Source organism: Nomascus leucogenys, chromosome 11, assembly GCF_006542625.1.
Source record: "Nomascus leucogenys isolate Asia chromosome 11, Asia_NLE_v1, whole genome shotgun sequence".
Classification (NCBI taxonomy): Eukaryota; Metazoa; Chordata; class Mammalia; order Primates; family Hylobatidae; genus Nomascus; species Nomascus leucogenys.
Genome location: NC_044391.1, coordinates 42014739 through 42030432, shown reverse-complemented (window position 1 = coordinate 42030432; position 15694 = coordinate 42014739).

Here is a 15694-nt window from a genome sequence, read left to right as displayed (position 1 = left end):
TCATAGGTCTGTTCTCTGTCAGAATAAGCTTGCAAAAATAGCCTGGGACTCAGAGGCTACAGCCTACTCTTAAGCCCTGGCTAGGTGGCTGGAGTGCTACTCTCTGCAGATAGTCCTCTCTGGTGTTAGCTGTTAGCCTTTCCACCTAAAAGTTGACCATTGCCATCGGTGGATTTCCTAACAATGTTCAGCTTGTCTTATGGGATGCCCCATGGATTGTGATCGGATTCCTGCATGTGAACTGCTTACAAAGCATGGTTGCCATACTTCCTTGGCTGCCATATTAGTCATTCCCCTTGAATTCACAGTTTGGTTTCACCTTCCCTAGGTATTTCCAGCCCCAAATTGTGGTCCGCTTAAGTATACCTTTTGGGCAGCAGGGCAGTAATGGGTGATGCTCAGAGATGTGACATTCATGTTACTCATGTATTGTGTTCTTCATCTCTGCACCTCATTCATCATAATAGGAAAGCGTTCCAAACTCATTTATGCTCAAATAGAATTGATTGAATTAGTTTCAAATATTACTGTTTCCAGTGGTGCCTGCATTTTGGCATGGGTCAAAGCCTTATATCATGAAGGCTTCCATAAAGTGGAACTTTAATTGTGAAAATACAAGCCTCTGCTTGGAAATAGGGAGCTGTTTTTCTGGACATTTGGCTTTCCTGTTACTTCTGAGATGCTCTCTGGGGTGCACTGCCTCCACAGCCTGTGTGGTTATGACATTTGATCTATTATTTTCAGTGCTTTGAGACACTGAAAGGGCCTGTGGCTCCAGATCCCTTTAAGAGTTGTATTGGCCTGGTATTACCAATTTGCATATAAAAACAAATCCTCCAGAAGATGGCAATAAAGATTAAGTGAGCATGTGTGACCAAGCAGAAGCAACACGCAAGGCAGGGAATCAGGTTTTGCAGACTCAGGCAGGACATCTTGCCACATTCGACTAATTATAGAATAGTTATTTAAAGGAAATACCATATGTAAATTATTTATTAACAACATTATTACCAAATTAAAATTTTAAGAAATTGCTTTTATTTATTTATTTTTTTAATTATACTTTAAGTTATAGGGTACATGTGCACAATGTGCAGGTTTGTTACATATATATACATGTGCCATGTTGGTGTGCTGCACCCATTAACTTGTCATTTCACATTAGGTATGAGTGAGAACATGCAGTGTTTGGTTTTTTGTTCTTGCGATAGTTTGCTGAGAATGGTGGTTTCCAGCTTCATCCATGTCCCTACAAAGGACATGAATTCATCATTTTTTATGGCTGCATAGTATTCCATGGTGTATATTCTTAATCCAGTCTATCATTGGTGGACATTCGGTTTGGTTCCAAGTCTTTGCTATTATGAATAGTGCCGCAATAAATATACATGTACACGTGTCTTTATAGCAGCATGATTTATAATCCTGTAGGTATATACCCAGTAATGGGATGGCTGGGTCAAATGGTATTTCTAGTTCTAGATCCTGAGGAATTGCCACACTGACTTCCACAATGATTGAACTAGTTTGCAGTCCTACCAACAGTGTAAAAGTGTTTGTATTTCTCCACATCCTCTCCAGCACCTGTTGTTTCCTGACTTTTTAATGATGGCCATTCTAACTGCTATGAGATGGTATCTCATTGTGGTTTTGATTTGCATTTCTCTGATGGCCAGTGATGATGAGCATTTTTTCATGTGTCTTTTGGCTGGATAAATGTCTTCTTTTGAGAAGTGTCTGTTCATATCCTTCACCCACTTGTTGATGGGGTTGTTTTTTTCTTGTAAATTTGTTTGAGTTCATTGTAGATTCTGGATATTAGCCCTTTGTCAGATGAGTAGATTGTAAAAATTTTCTCCTGTTCTGTAGGTTGCCTGTTCACTCTGATGGTAGTTTCTTTTGCTGTGCAGAAGCTCTTTAATTAGATCCCATTTATCAATTCTGGTTTTTGTTGCCATTGCTTTCCGTGTTTTAGACATGAAGTCCTTGCCCATGCCTAGGTCCTGAATGGTATTGCCTCGGTTTTCTTCTACGGTTTTTATGGTTTTAGGTCTAACATGTAAATCTTTAATCCATCTTGAATTAATTTTAGTATAAGGTGTAAGGAAGGGATCCAGTTTCAGCTTTCTACATATGGCTAGCCAGTTTAAGAAATTGCTTTTAGTACAATAATTGGATATGTGTGTTTTTATCTTCCTTAAGGTAATTGTGGGATGCGCCTCCTCTATTTTTTTTTCTTTGCCTGTGCCAGGTTTTATGGAAGGCAGACTAATCAGCTTTTGTGGAAAAACAAAAACCCACATGCTATTTCTTGCTGCTGAGAGTCGGGTCAGAGAGGCTTATGGAAGCTGATAAAGTAAGCAGCTTCAGGAGAGGAATAAATGTACACTACGTTGAGTAAAAACAAAATATTTTGTTACAAGAGAATTTAATAACATTACTTAACATACTGCTCCAAGCTTTTCAAAAGAAATATGGCAGATGCTGTTGGTTATTTTTCTCCAACACCCATTCCCACTATCCCTTCCCTTGGGCACATTCACTATAGAAGCTGTGAAAGTGCAATAAATGCTAATTTTTCTGGCTTCTCGTAAAGCTAAGTATCTGATGTAGTTCCAGCTAATGAGATCTAGGGGGAGACTAGCTAGAGAACACTGAAGTAATGATTGGAAATAAGGCAGCCATCTTGTGACCACGAGTTTACAGACACGAGAAAAAGGCCAAGAGCCTAACAGAGATGTAACCTTGATAGTGCTGAGTCACTGAGCCTGTGTGTGCCACCACCTACCTTCAGGCTCCTTGTTATGTAAGTTCAAGATGTTGTCAGTTAGGAATTTGGTACTTGCAGCCAAAAGCATGGTCGAGTACTATTATGTACAGTAAAAATAATACATTATCTTGAATTTCATTCTCACAACAGTGTGTGCTAAGTATTATGTATGAATGAGGTAAAAGAGACTGGGAAAGGTTAAGATCTCTCTTTTGATATCTTTGCTATATTAGAGTTGGTATTCAAAAGCAAGTTGTCAGATTCTGGTACATAACGCTGATGAATACTTTGATGGAATTAATACAAACTTAAGCCTGTTTTGGAGTCCAAAAGCAGTAGAACATCTTTCACGGTATTTTCCCTCCTTAAATGGTGACCTAGCAAAGTTGTCCACATTTATGATATTATACTTTTGGAAACACAATATAAAGATCTTCAATCTGCAGAAAAATGCACAGCAGAAGCATAATGATCTAGAATAGAATTTTTTTTTTTTATGAGTCAGAAAACAAATAGTTGACATGAGTTTACTCAAAATGGGGCGTACTTTTGGTGAAAAGAACTGGTCAGTGCAGCTTAAGTAGTTCTGGAAGTAGGGAACTCACTTTGTTTTATTTATATTGTTTGCTTGTAAGCTACTCTAGTTTGTAGTGAAGTCAGCTCCTACTCCTTATGCTTTTTTTTTTTTTTTGAGATGGAATTTCACTCTGTCACCAGGCTGGAGTGCAGTGGCATGATCTTGGCTCACCGCAACCTCTGCCTCCCAGGTTCAAGCGATTCTCCTGCCTCAGCCCCCACAGTAGCTGGGACTACAGGCGCGCACCACCACTCCCAGCTAATTTTTCTATTTTTAGTAGAGATGTGGTTTCACCACGTTGCCCAGGATGGTCTCAATCTCTTGACCTCGTGATCCACTCACTTCAGCCTCCCAAAGTGTTGGGATGACAGGTCTGTGCCACCGTGCCTGGCTTGTGATACAACCAGAGAATGTAGCACTTATGGTTCATTCTTCTCAGTAAGTGCCCTCAATTCTGCTCCATGCAAATAGACATCAAATTAATGTTAAAGGTAGCTGCTTCCTTCATAAGAGATGCAGTAAAGCTTTTAAACAACAGAAAATAAAGGATGTCTCTGACTTTTATTGGATCTGTAATGGTTTTCTATTGTGTGTAAAAACTAAAAGACTTCATCTGTGTCCAGTAGCTGTTGGCATGTTTTGAAAGACTCTAACCCAAAGAGATTTAGATTTTTTTTCTAGTTGACCATTCTTTTTATAACTTTGACTTGGGGATCATATATCACAATTAAAGATGTGAGTGGTTGGATGAGTTGGGCAGGAAGGGTGTAGACTGGGCTGTTGGGAGGTGGTATGGCTTTGGGATGCTTTATCCAGTACAGTATATTTTATTTTGACACTAAAGAGAATTGCTGGTAACAGCATCAGCAGATATTACATTTTAAGATTTTAAAAAAATTAAAACTTGGCCTAATTACGCTAAAAGATAAAGCTAAGAATGAGCCAAGGATTAAGATTTATGTACTCTATTACATTTCTTCTCTTTCCCACATTATTTATGGGAATATGATGCAGAAATGAGGTATCACCATTGGGTCTGGTTTCGACATTTTGCTGTTTTGCTTTATTTAAAATTTCTTATCTACAGGATGAACATTATATTACATTTTTTGCCAAGCCCAATTAAATTGCTATCTTTATCTATAACTTAGCTAAATGTACTTTTCTTAACAACAAAATGATTTTAATAAAAATATATATATAATGTAATAACACAAAATGAATAGAAAACTTCTTTATATAGCCACACAGGTGTAGTAAATGATTATAAATATTGTTTGCATAATTCCCAACTATTAGTTTTTTTAAAAAAGTGATATTTAAATGAAAGAAAAAATCTATTTAAATTAAGTCAGAAATATATAAGAAAAAATTTCTTATTAAATTTTTAAAAACTGATAAATTACACACAGAATTTTTTAGGGAAGGGTCTAGATATCTCTTTAAAAATTACCTTTTAAATTTTGAATTGGTAGAAAAGCTTTTAAATATATATGCAATTTTAAAGTGCAATAGCAATTGCAATGGAAATTCCTTAGATATAAATACTTACTGGGCATATATGCTTTATAAAGTTGTGCAGCTTACATGTAGTATAATATAGTTGTGATATAATCAGTAGATATACTCTTTTTCAGTAACACCAGAGATTTCATTTTATATATGAATAAGTTTGATATTTTAGTGACTGAAATTCTGAAAGTTTAAATAGAAATAAAAATTTTATCCAAGCAAATAAATAAGAAACTGAGATTTTAAATATTTGTCACTTATAGAGCTATGTTCATCTCAGTACCATTGTAATTAGGTCACACTTTAGAGTCATGTTTGTTTGACTAGAATGTTCTAACTTAATTAAAAGAATTAATTAAACATTGTATTTATGCATTTACAAAGTCAAATATTTTCCATTTTTTCTGAAAGCAGGTAGAATTTCCTGTTCCACAAGTCTTCTGTTCAAGGAAGTGGCTATTTTCACTCGCATCTGTGTGAAGAGACCACCAAACAGGCTTTGTATGAGCAACAAGGCTGTTTATTTCACCTGGGTGCAGGCGGGCTGAGTCCGAAAAGAGAGTCAGGGAAGGGAGATAGGGGTGGGGCCGTTTTATAAGATTTGGGTAGGTAAAGGAAAATTACAGTCAAAGGGGGGTTGTTCTCTGGCGGGCAGGAGTGGGGGTCACGAGGTGCTCAGTAGGGGAGCTTTTGAGCCAGGATGAGCCAGGAGAAGGAATTTCTCAAGATAATGTCATCAGTTAAGGCAGGAACAGGCCATTTTCATTTCTTTTGTGGTGGAATGTCATCAGTTAAGGCAGGAACCGGCCATCTGGATGTGTAAGTGCAGGTCACGGGGGATATGATGGCTTAGCTTGGGCTTAGAGGCCTGACATTCCTGTCTTCTTATATTAATAAGAAAAATAAAATGAAATAGTGGTAAAGTGTTGGGATGGCAAAAATTTGGGGGGATGGTATGGAGAGATAATGGGCGATGTTTCTCAGGGCTGCTTCGAGCGGGATTAGGGGCGGCGTGGGAACTTAGAGTGGGAGAGATTAAGCTGAAGGAAGATTTTGTGGTAAGGGGTGATATTGTGGGACTGTTTGAAGAAACATTTGTCATTTAGAATTATTGGTGATGGCCTGGATACGGTTTTGTATGAATTGAAAAACTAAACGGAATAAGAGAAAGAGAAAAACAGTTATTAAAGGTCTAAGAATTGGAAGGACCTAGGACATTTAATTAGAGAGTGCCTAAGGAGACTCAGCATAGTCCTGCCAGCAAAGATTATTTATTTACTTTAAGAGTTAAGAATGGCAGTTTGGGGATAGCACCAGGAGGTATCAGCTGTGATGGCTTGGAGAAACAGTGTAAACCGGCAGTGTAAACAAGAGCAGGGCATGTGTGAGTAGTTGAGAACGGTGAATAGGAGTATGACTAGACAGAAGACAGTAGGGATGACAAGTTTTTTGGGGGCACAGTCCAAGTTGGTCTGGTGTCTGGAATGAGAGTGGGGCCTAATAAAAAGGAGCATCTATACAGGAGATCAAATGGGCTGCACCTTGTAGCATTCTGAGGACAGGCCTGAATTCTGAGACGGGAAACTGGTAAAAGTATTGTCCATTCCTTTTTAAGTTGGTGGCTGAGCTTGGTGAGGTGTGTTTTTAAAAGACCTTTAGTCCGTTCTGCTTTTCCTGAACACTGAGGACTGTAAGGGATATAAAGGTTTCACTGAATACCAAGAGCCTGAAAAACTGCTTGGCTGATTTGACTAATAAAGGCCAGTCCACTGTTGGACTGCGTAGAGGTGGGAAAGCTAAACTGAGTAATTATGTCTGACAGAAGGGAAGAAATGACCGTGGTGGCCTTCTCAGACCCTGTAGGAAAGGCCTCTATCTATCTAGTGAAAGTGTCTACCTAGACTAAGAGATATTTTAGTTTTCTGACTTGGGGCATGTGAGTAAAGTCAATTTGCCAGTCCTGGGCAGGGACAAACCTCCGAGCTTGTGTAGGAAAGGGAGGAGGCTGGAACAATCCCTGAGGGGTAGTAGAATAGCAAATGGAATACTGAGAAGTGATTTCCTTGAGGATAGATTTCTAGGATGGAGAGGAAATGAGAGGTTCTAAGAGACGAGCTAGCAGCTCGTAACCTACATGGAAGAGGTTATGAAATGACGACAGAATAGAATGGGCCTGTGAGGCTGGAAGGAGATATTTTCCTTGGTCTAAGAACTATTTGCTTTGTGTGGGAAGAGATTGATAGGTGGAAGTTTCAGCGGGGGAGTAGGTGGGAGTGACTGATGTGAAGGAGAAAAACTGGCCCTGAGGGACAGAAGTTGGAGAGCTAGCTGCTTGTCTAGCCACCTTATCAGCATAAGCGTTTCTTAGAGCAATGGGATCTGACTCCTTTTGATGGCCTTTGCAGTGAATGACTCCAGCTTCCTTTGGAAGTAAAGCAGCCTTGAGCAGAGTTTTTATTAAAGAGGCATTAATGATGGAGGACCCTTGTGTAGTGAGGAAACCTCTTTCAGCCTGTATAACAGCATGGTGGTGCAGGATGTGAAAGGCATATTTAGAGTCAGTATAAATATTGATGCGTATTCCTTTTGCAAGAGTGAGGGCTTGAGTTAAGGCAACTAGTTTGGCTTGCTGAGAGGTAGTAGGGGGGGCAGAGCAGTAGTAGCCTCAATGATAGATGTGGAAGATACTATAGCATAGCCTGCCTTTGCTGGTGAGTGGCGATTAGGCCTGGTGGAACTGCCGTCAATAAACTAAATGTGATCAGGGTGAGGAACAGGAAATAAGGAAATATGGGGAAATGGGGTGAATGTCAGCTGGATCAGAGAGAGACAGTCATGAGGGTCAGGTGTAGTATCCAGAATAATGTGGGAGGCCAGATTGAAGTCCAGGCCAAGAACAATGGTAATTGTGGGACTCAACAAAGAGTGAATACAGCTGAAGGAGCCGGGGAGCAGAAAGTATATGTGTCAGGTGTGAGGAAGAAAATAGATTTTGGAAGTTACGAGAACTGTAGAGAGTGAGTTGAGCATAGTTTGTGATTTTAAGGGCCTCTAAAAGTATTAAGGCGGTGGTGGCCGCTGCACGCAGACTTGAGGGCTAGGCTAAAACAGTAAGGTTAAGTTGTTTGGACGGAAAGGCTACAGGGTGCAGTCCTGGCTCTTGTGTAAGAATTCTGACCGCACTAACCATGCCTAGGAAGGAAAGGAGTTGTTGTTTTGTAAGGGACTGAGGTTTGGGAGATTAGTCAGACACAATCAGCAGGGAGAGCACGTGTGTTTTTATGAGAATTATGCTGAGATAGGTAACAGATGAGGATGAAATTTGGGCTTGACTGAAGTAATGGGGGCTGTCTGTGAAGCCTTGCGGCAGTACAGCCCAGGTAATTTGCTGAGCCTGATGGTTGTCAGGGTCAGTCCAAGTGAAAGCCAAGAGAGGCTGGGTATGAAGGGTGCAAAGGAATAGTAAAGAAAGCATGTTTGAGATCCAGAACAGAATAATGGGTTGTAGAGGGAGGTATTGAGGATAGGAGAGTATATGGGTTTGGCACCACGGGGTGGATAGGCAAAACAATTTGGTTGATAAGGCGCAGATCCTGAACTAATTTGTAAGGCTTGTCTGGTTTTAGGACAGGTAAAATGGGGGAATTGTAAGGAGAGTTTATAGGCTTTAAAAGGCCATGGTGTAGCAGGCGAGTGATAACAGGCTTTAATCTTTTTAAAGCATGCTATGGGATGGGATATTGGCGTTGAGTGGGGTAAGGGTGATTTGGTTTTAATGAGATGGTAAGGGGTGGATGATCAATCACCAAGGAGGGAGTAGAGGTATCCTATACTGGTGGGTTAAGGTGGGGGGATACAAGAGGAGGATGTGAAGGAGGCTTTGAACTAGGGGAAAAGGCGGCAATGAGGTGTGGCTGTAGCCCAGGAATAGTCAGGGAAGCAGATAATTTAGTTAAAGTGTCTCGGCCTAATAAGGGAACTGGGCAGGTGGGGATAACTAAAAAGGAGTGCTTAAAAGAGTATTGTCTAAGTTGGCACCAGAGTAGGGGAGTTTTAAGAGGTTTAGAAGCCTGGCCATCAATACCCACAACGGTTATGGAGGCAAGGGAAATGGGCCCTTGAAAAGAAGGTAATGTGGAGTAGTGGGTAGCCTCCGTATTGACGAAGAAGGGGACGGACTTACCCTCCACTGTGAGAGTTAGTTACCCAGAGCATCTGTGATGGTCCTGTAGGCTTCCGAGGCAATCGGGCGGTGTCAGTCTTCAGCTGCTAAGCCAAGAAGATCTGGGAAGGAGTCAGAGAGCCTTGGGCCAGAGTTCCAGGGGCTCTGGAAGTGGCTGCCAGGTGAGTTGAACAGTCTGATTTTCATTGGGGACCCGCACAGATGGGATGCGGCTTAGGAGGAATCCCGGGCTGCGGGCATTCCTTGGCCTGGTGGCCAGATTTCTGGCACTTGTAGCAAGCTCCTGGGGGAGGCGGGCCTGGAGGAATGCCTGGCCACTGTGGTTTAGGCATTTGGAAGTTCTTGTGTGCTGGAGATGTGGCTGGGGTTTGTCTCACAGTGGAGGCAAGGAATTGCAACTTTTTTCTATTATTGTACACCTTGAAGGCGAGGTTAATTAAGTCTTGTTGTGGGGTTTGAGGGCTGGAATTTAACTTTTGTTTTATTTAAAGTTGGGAGCGGATTGGGTAATAAAATGTATACTGAGAATAAGACAGCCTTTTGACCTTTTAGGGTCTGGGGCTGTAAAGCGTCTCAGGGTTGCTGCCAAATGAGCTATGAACTGGGCTGGGTTTTTCATATTTGATGAAAAAGGGCCTAAATGCTTACTGATTTGGGAGAGGTCAAATAAAGAAAAAGGAGCATTAACCTTGACTGTGCCTTTAGCTCTAGCCACCTTTTTAAGAGGAAATTGCTGGGCAGGTTGGGGGAGGGCTAGTCGCCGAACGAAACTGTAAGCCCGACCCGACCGGGTGTGAGGACGGGAGGCAATAAAAAGATTATAGGGCGGAGGAGCAGAGGCTGAGGAAGAAGTGGGACCTAGCTCGGCCTGGCGAGGAGCAACCTGGGGAGGAGGGGAGAGGTCAGTCAGATGGGCCTGTAGAAGAGGAAAATTAGAAAGACTCAGTGACTTTTGGGGTTGGGACTGAGGGGACAGGTGGGAGGGAAAGGAGGAAGATTTGGGACGAGTTGATTGGGAAGAGACCAAGGAGGGACTGATGTGTAAAAGAATGCCTGGACATCAGGCACCTCAGACCATTTGCCCATTTTACGACAAGAATTATTTAGATGTTGTAGGATGGGAAAAATGAAAGTGCCATTTTCTGGCTATTTGGAACTACTGTGAAGTTTGTATTGGGGTCAAGTAGCATTGCAGAAGAAAATAAGCTGCTTAGATTTTAGGTCAGATGAGAGTTGAAGAGGTTTTACGTTCTTAAGAACACAGGCTAAGGGAGAAGAAGGAGGAATGGAGGGTGGAAGGTTGCCAATAGTGAGGGAGGCAAGCCCAGAGAAAAGAGAAAGTAGAGACACGGAGGGAAGGGGTTCGGGGGTTCTTACTCTCCAGAAAAGCGGGAAAGGGGTTGGGGCATGGAAATAAGTGGTTGGGGTGCAGAGATAGGAGGTTGGGGCGCAGAGATAGGAGGTTGGGGCACGGAAATAAGGCATCAGGGCACAGAGATAAGAGGTCAGGGCATGGAAATAAGGGGTGGGGCACAGAGATAAGAGGTTGGGGTTCTTGCTGCTCCCCCAGAAAAGCAGGACTTGCCGCTAAGGGTGAAGGACCAAGGCAGGCGTCCCTGCGTGGTCTGACACCTCTGAAATGTGGGTGAATAATCAGAGAGGCATCCCTGCAATGATTAAACACCAAGGAAAGGCTGCCTTCCCAGTCCGTGACCGGTGCCGGAGTTTTGGGTCCATGGATAAAACGTGTCTCCTTTGTCTGTACCAGAAAATGAAAGGAACTGAAATGAAGAGAAGGGAGAGATTGAAGGGTGGCGCAAAGATTGAAAGGAGAAAGAGGTTGAGGGATAGTGAGAGAGTTTGGAGAAGAGAGTAAGAAGAGGCTGCTTACCTGATTTAAAATTGGTGAGATGTTCCTTGGGCTGGTGGGTCTGAGGACCCGAGGTCGTAGGTGGATCTTTTTCACGGAGCAAAGAGCAGGAGGACAGGGGATTGATCTCCCAATCTGAGTCACAGCACCAGATTTCACTCATGTCCGTGTGAAGAGACCACCAAACAGGCTTTGTGTGAGCAACAAGGCTGTTTATTTCACCTGGGTGCAGGCGGGCTGAGTCTGAAAAGAGAGTCAGTGAAGGGAGATAGGGGTGGGGCCATTTTATAAGATTTGGATAGGTAAAGGAAAATTACAGTCAAAGGGGGGTTGCTCTCAGGTGGGTAGGAGTGGGGGTCACAAGGTGCTCACTAGGGGAGCTTTTGAGCCAGGATGAGCCAGGAGAAGGAATTTCCCAAAATAATGTCATCATTTAAGGCAGGAACAGGCCATTTTCATTTCTTTTGTGGTGGAATGTCATCAGTTAAGGCAGGAACCGGCCATCTGGATGTGTACGTGCAGGTCACGGGGGATATGATGGCTTAGCTTGGGCTCGGAGGCCTGACAGCTGTAATGTCTGTATTTTGTACAGTTGTCTGGGATCAGCCTTAACATGAGTACTTAGACCTCTTGGGACAAAGACAGTTGTCTTTTTCGTGTGAAAAAGACATACTGGGAAGATGTCCCAAGAGGTCTGAACAATCTATACTGCCATACAAAGAGTACTGTGGGTTTTCAAATAGATTCCTCATAGCAGCATCCTTATTGACTGAATTATTACTCCCACTCCTCCCTTGTTGGTGATCTCATTGTGGATTGTCATGGCATGAAGGCTAGCTTTCAGCATAAGCCCTAAGAAATCTTCAGGAGAAGGCAGTCTTCTTTTCCCCAAGTATTGTACTCAAAAAATTTTGAGAAAAAAACCAAACGAAACCAAACCAATCTGCTCTTTGCTTGTTGTTCTTTGGCCTTTGTTATTCTACCGGCAGATCTTCATACTGTTAAACTTTGAAAAATGGCATTAGTTAAATTTATGAGTTGGTGAAGTTAGAATTCTACAGACTCTAAATATATTTGAATTTGTTCAGAGAAGCTTCAAGAGAAAAAGGGCCTTTCCACTTTTCTATGATTTTCATATAGTAAAAGAATTAATTAAATATTAATTCTGTCTGTTATTTGTGTATTCTCCTAGCTAACCCATTTCTAGTAGGTAGCTAAGATATTTACCTTAGTTCAGGATTTTTTTTTTTTCTATGTGGACAACAGAAGACATCCTATTATGTTTGGTCAATAAATTAGTAACATATCTATATTGGTACCTTGTGCATTCTGGAAAATAAAATGGTTATTTGCAATTTCTGATTGTCCGCTGTTTCTTAAAGAAAATGGAATGTCCAGATGATTTGTTAAAACTGCTGATTAAAAGTCGATGGGGCTGAATAATTGGTGAAATTTGAATATGAATTGTTGATTAGGTAATAGCATCAAAGTCAAATTTCCTAAAATTGTTCATTATACTGGAGCCATGTAAGAAAATATTCTTTTCTCAAGAGGCACAGACTGGCATATTAAAGGAGTAAAGAGATACAAAGTCTAAAACTTATTCTCAAATGGCTCAGAATTTTTTTTATATGTAGATATACGTCCATATAAATAGAGAGTGAGATGAAACACACGTGGCAATGTTAATAATTGGTGAATCTGGGTGAAAGGTACAAAAGTATTTTGTATAATTCTTACATTTCTGTAGGTTTGAAATTATTTCAGAATAAAAAAGTGAAATGTGCCTTTGAATTAAGACTTAAACAAAAACAAGTGTGTGTTTCCAGCCACCTGAGAGACATACTCCTTTTTCTCTAATCCGTGTCTTTTCTTTTTGTATTTTAAAATAAGAAGAAAACATATCTTTGACGTTTTAAAGCATCTAATAGCAAGAGGGGTAGAAACTTCCATAATGGCCATGGAGACTGCCCATAGAAGCTACAGGAAATGGATTCCCTCAGCGTTTCCTTCCTGTCAGGAATGAAAACAGCAGCCCTTGGAGAGCTGCCTCTTCAGTTATGTGCTCAGGGGAAGATAGAGGTTTTATTTATTTCTAGCTTTTTCCTTCTGGTTAGAAATCAATTATGTGAATGTGCTAATCGAATTCCTTCACACTCATACAATTATAATTGTAAGGAATAAGTGGAAGGCCTTACACATGTTATACACTTTTGAGTACTCAAAAATCTTGGCTTTTGCCCAATATAAAAGCCTGCATTTGATTTAAAGTGTTGCACCTAATGATATCAAACAGTTTCAGTCAGTTATGCATCAATTATTTGACCTTAAAGACTAGAGTAACTGTGATTAACTGGGTTTTTCTGAACGTCTACTTTATGTAGTGTTATGCTTTTTAATAAAGATAATTCCTTACATACTTTGATAAATATATTTTATTTATATGCCTTTGCAATACTTTTCAAAAATTAGAGGAAAAAGTCCCCATTTGACTGTTGGTCAGAAAAAAGGACCATTGTGTCATTAGCTCCTATGAATTAAGCCAGGCAAGGTGGGGGGCAGTAATCAGCATTAAACAAAAGGGAAAATTCAGGCTCAGAGGGCTGAAATAACTTCTTCAAAGACAAATTCTATTTTAGTTTACAGTGTAATCGATGGCTTCAAGAATAGAATTCTTCACAAAGCTATGAGTTTTCTTATTTATAGTGAGTTCATACTTAGGCATGTGTAGTCATCCTTGGTCATTCTTTCCATTTTTTAATGCTAATTTGCAATTCGAAAAACACTTTTTAGTTTTTATTTTTTGCACTTGAAAGCTTCAGAATTTAAGCTGCTTTATAATTACCAATGACAAAATATTTTCAAGTCAAATTGCTGGGACTTTTTTTATTATTATTTTTCAAAATATTTTTATTTTTGTTTTTTATTATTATTTTGCTGGGACTTTAATAATGTGATATTTTGGTTTCTGTGATATCCTAACAGTTACATTTTTAGCAATATAGTTCTGAGTGTTTTCCTATTTAAATGCTTTAAAAATTATTACTTTGAATATTGTTTCATTTCTAAAATCAAAATATGATACAAGCCTATCACCAGTGCACTCATTTCATGTTGCAAAAATCCTTGAAAGACTTGCTTTGTATGCTAGGGGAAGAGCCCAGATTCCTCATATCACTGAATGATGGTCTTCAGGGTTCAATCTTGCCCAAATCTCCGTAACTGTTTTCTCACCCCAAAACTTTCTTTAGGTATTGAAACCTAGAGTTCCCATTCTATGTCCCATATCCTCTGAGGAACTACCATTCTATTCTATGGAATTCTATTTCTCCTCTCTCTCTTTATTTATCCTTAAATTTAAATTGAATTTCCATCTTTACATCCATAAGCAAAACCCATTTACTCATATGGCATGTCATGCAGAATTAGGAATTCCATGAACAGATTACATAATGAAAAAAGATTAAGAGAGAAAATGTTCCATGGTGCCTCAGGCCAATCTTAATGAAGCCATAAATATTTTCCACTTTTAGCTGCTTTTTTCAACATCTTCCTGGCTAAAAATCTTCCTAGCATCACCATATTTAATATTTGAGCAGTGCTGTAGTCAAACTGAATACCCAACTGGGACCCTACGTAGTGTACACTTAGCCTCTTAATGTAAGCTTTGAGTATTGCAGCACATCTGAAACATAGCTTGGGAGGGAAGGGGAAGATGAAAAGGGAGAGAATGGAGGCTTGGTGAGGTAGTGGGGACCCAAAGACAAATGCCTTCACATTCCATGGTATGGGGGTAAAAAAAAAAAAAAGTATAAATGCTAAAAGGAGAAACTTCCTAATTTCTATCGGAGTTATAGAGAAAGTCAATATTGTTGGATAGAACAAGTGACATAACAACTGAACTAAACCTAACTATTAGATGGTCAAAACCAGTTGTTTTCAAAGTTGATGCATATATAAATCATTTGGGATTCTTATTACTGTACAGATTCTGATTTAATGGGTCTAGGATAGAGCCTGAGATTCTGCGTTTTTAATAGGCTCCAAGGTGCTGCTGCTGCTGCTGCTGGATTGTAGTCTACACTTGGCATAGTGAGGCTTTAGAATTCCCTCATTTTTGTGTGTGTGTGTAAAATACATTTTATACGATGGTCTTATATGAAAAATTAAAATATTTAGTATAACTTCTAATATATACACTCTGACCCCTTGTGTATAGATTAAAAACAAAAAAGCAATACAATGAAGAATCATCCAATTAAGCATGCATTTTTTAGGATTAAATTTAGATGACAAGAATCCAAAACAAAGCAATTAGATCTGAAATTCTGAGACTATTACCTTACATTTGTATCAAGGAAAACAGTCACAGCACACATTCTATTAATATATAATTTTGATTTCACAAGAAGAGGATCTGAGTCATCTGTTCTCTTATGCTGTGCTGCCAAGGCTCATAAAAGCTCTCCAGCAGGCGAGCCTCTGCGTCCTGTCACACCATGGCCTTCCACCAACACAAGTGTTTGTCCTCTAGAAACTTTTGAGCCCTGCAAAATTTGCACTTTTTGTCTTTCTAGGTTTGCAATACTGATATTACTGAGTCGGATGTTTCTTTCACATTTTATTTGGCAAAACTAAATGATAATATGTATTTGTGTATATATTTACATAGTTCCATACACATATTAATTTACATTTATATAATACTTTAAGTTGTTTTCCATATACTCTCCTTTAATCTTCTCAGTGATTTTGTGAGTTTAGCTATTTTCTCCATGTTAC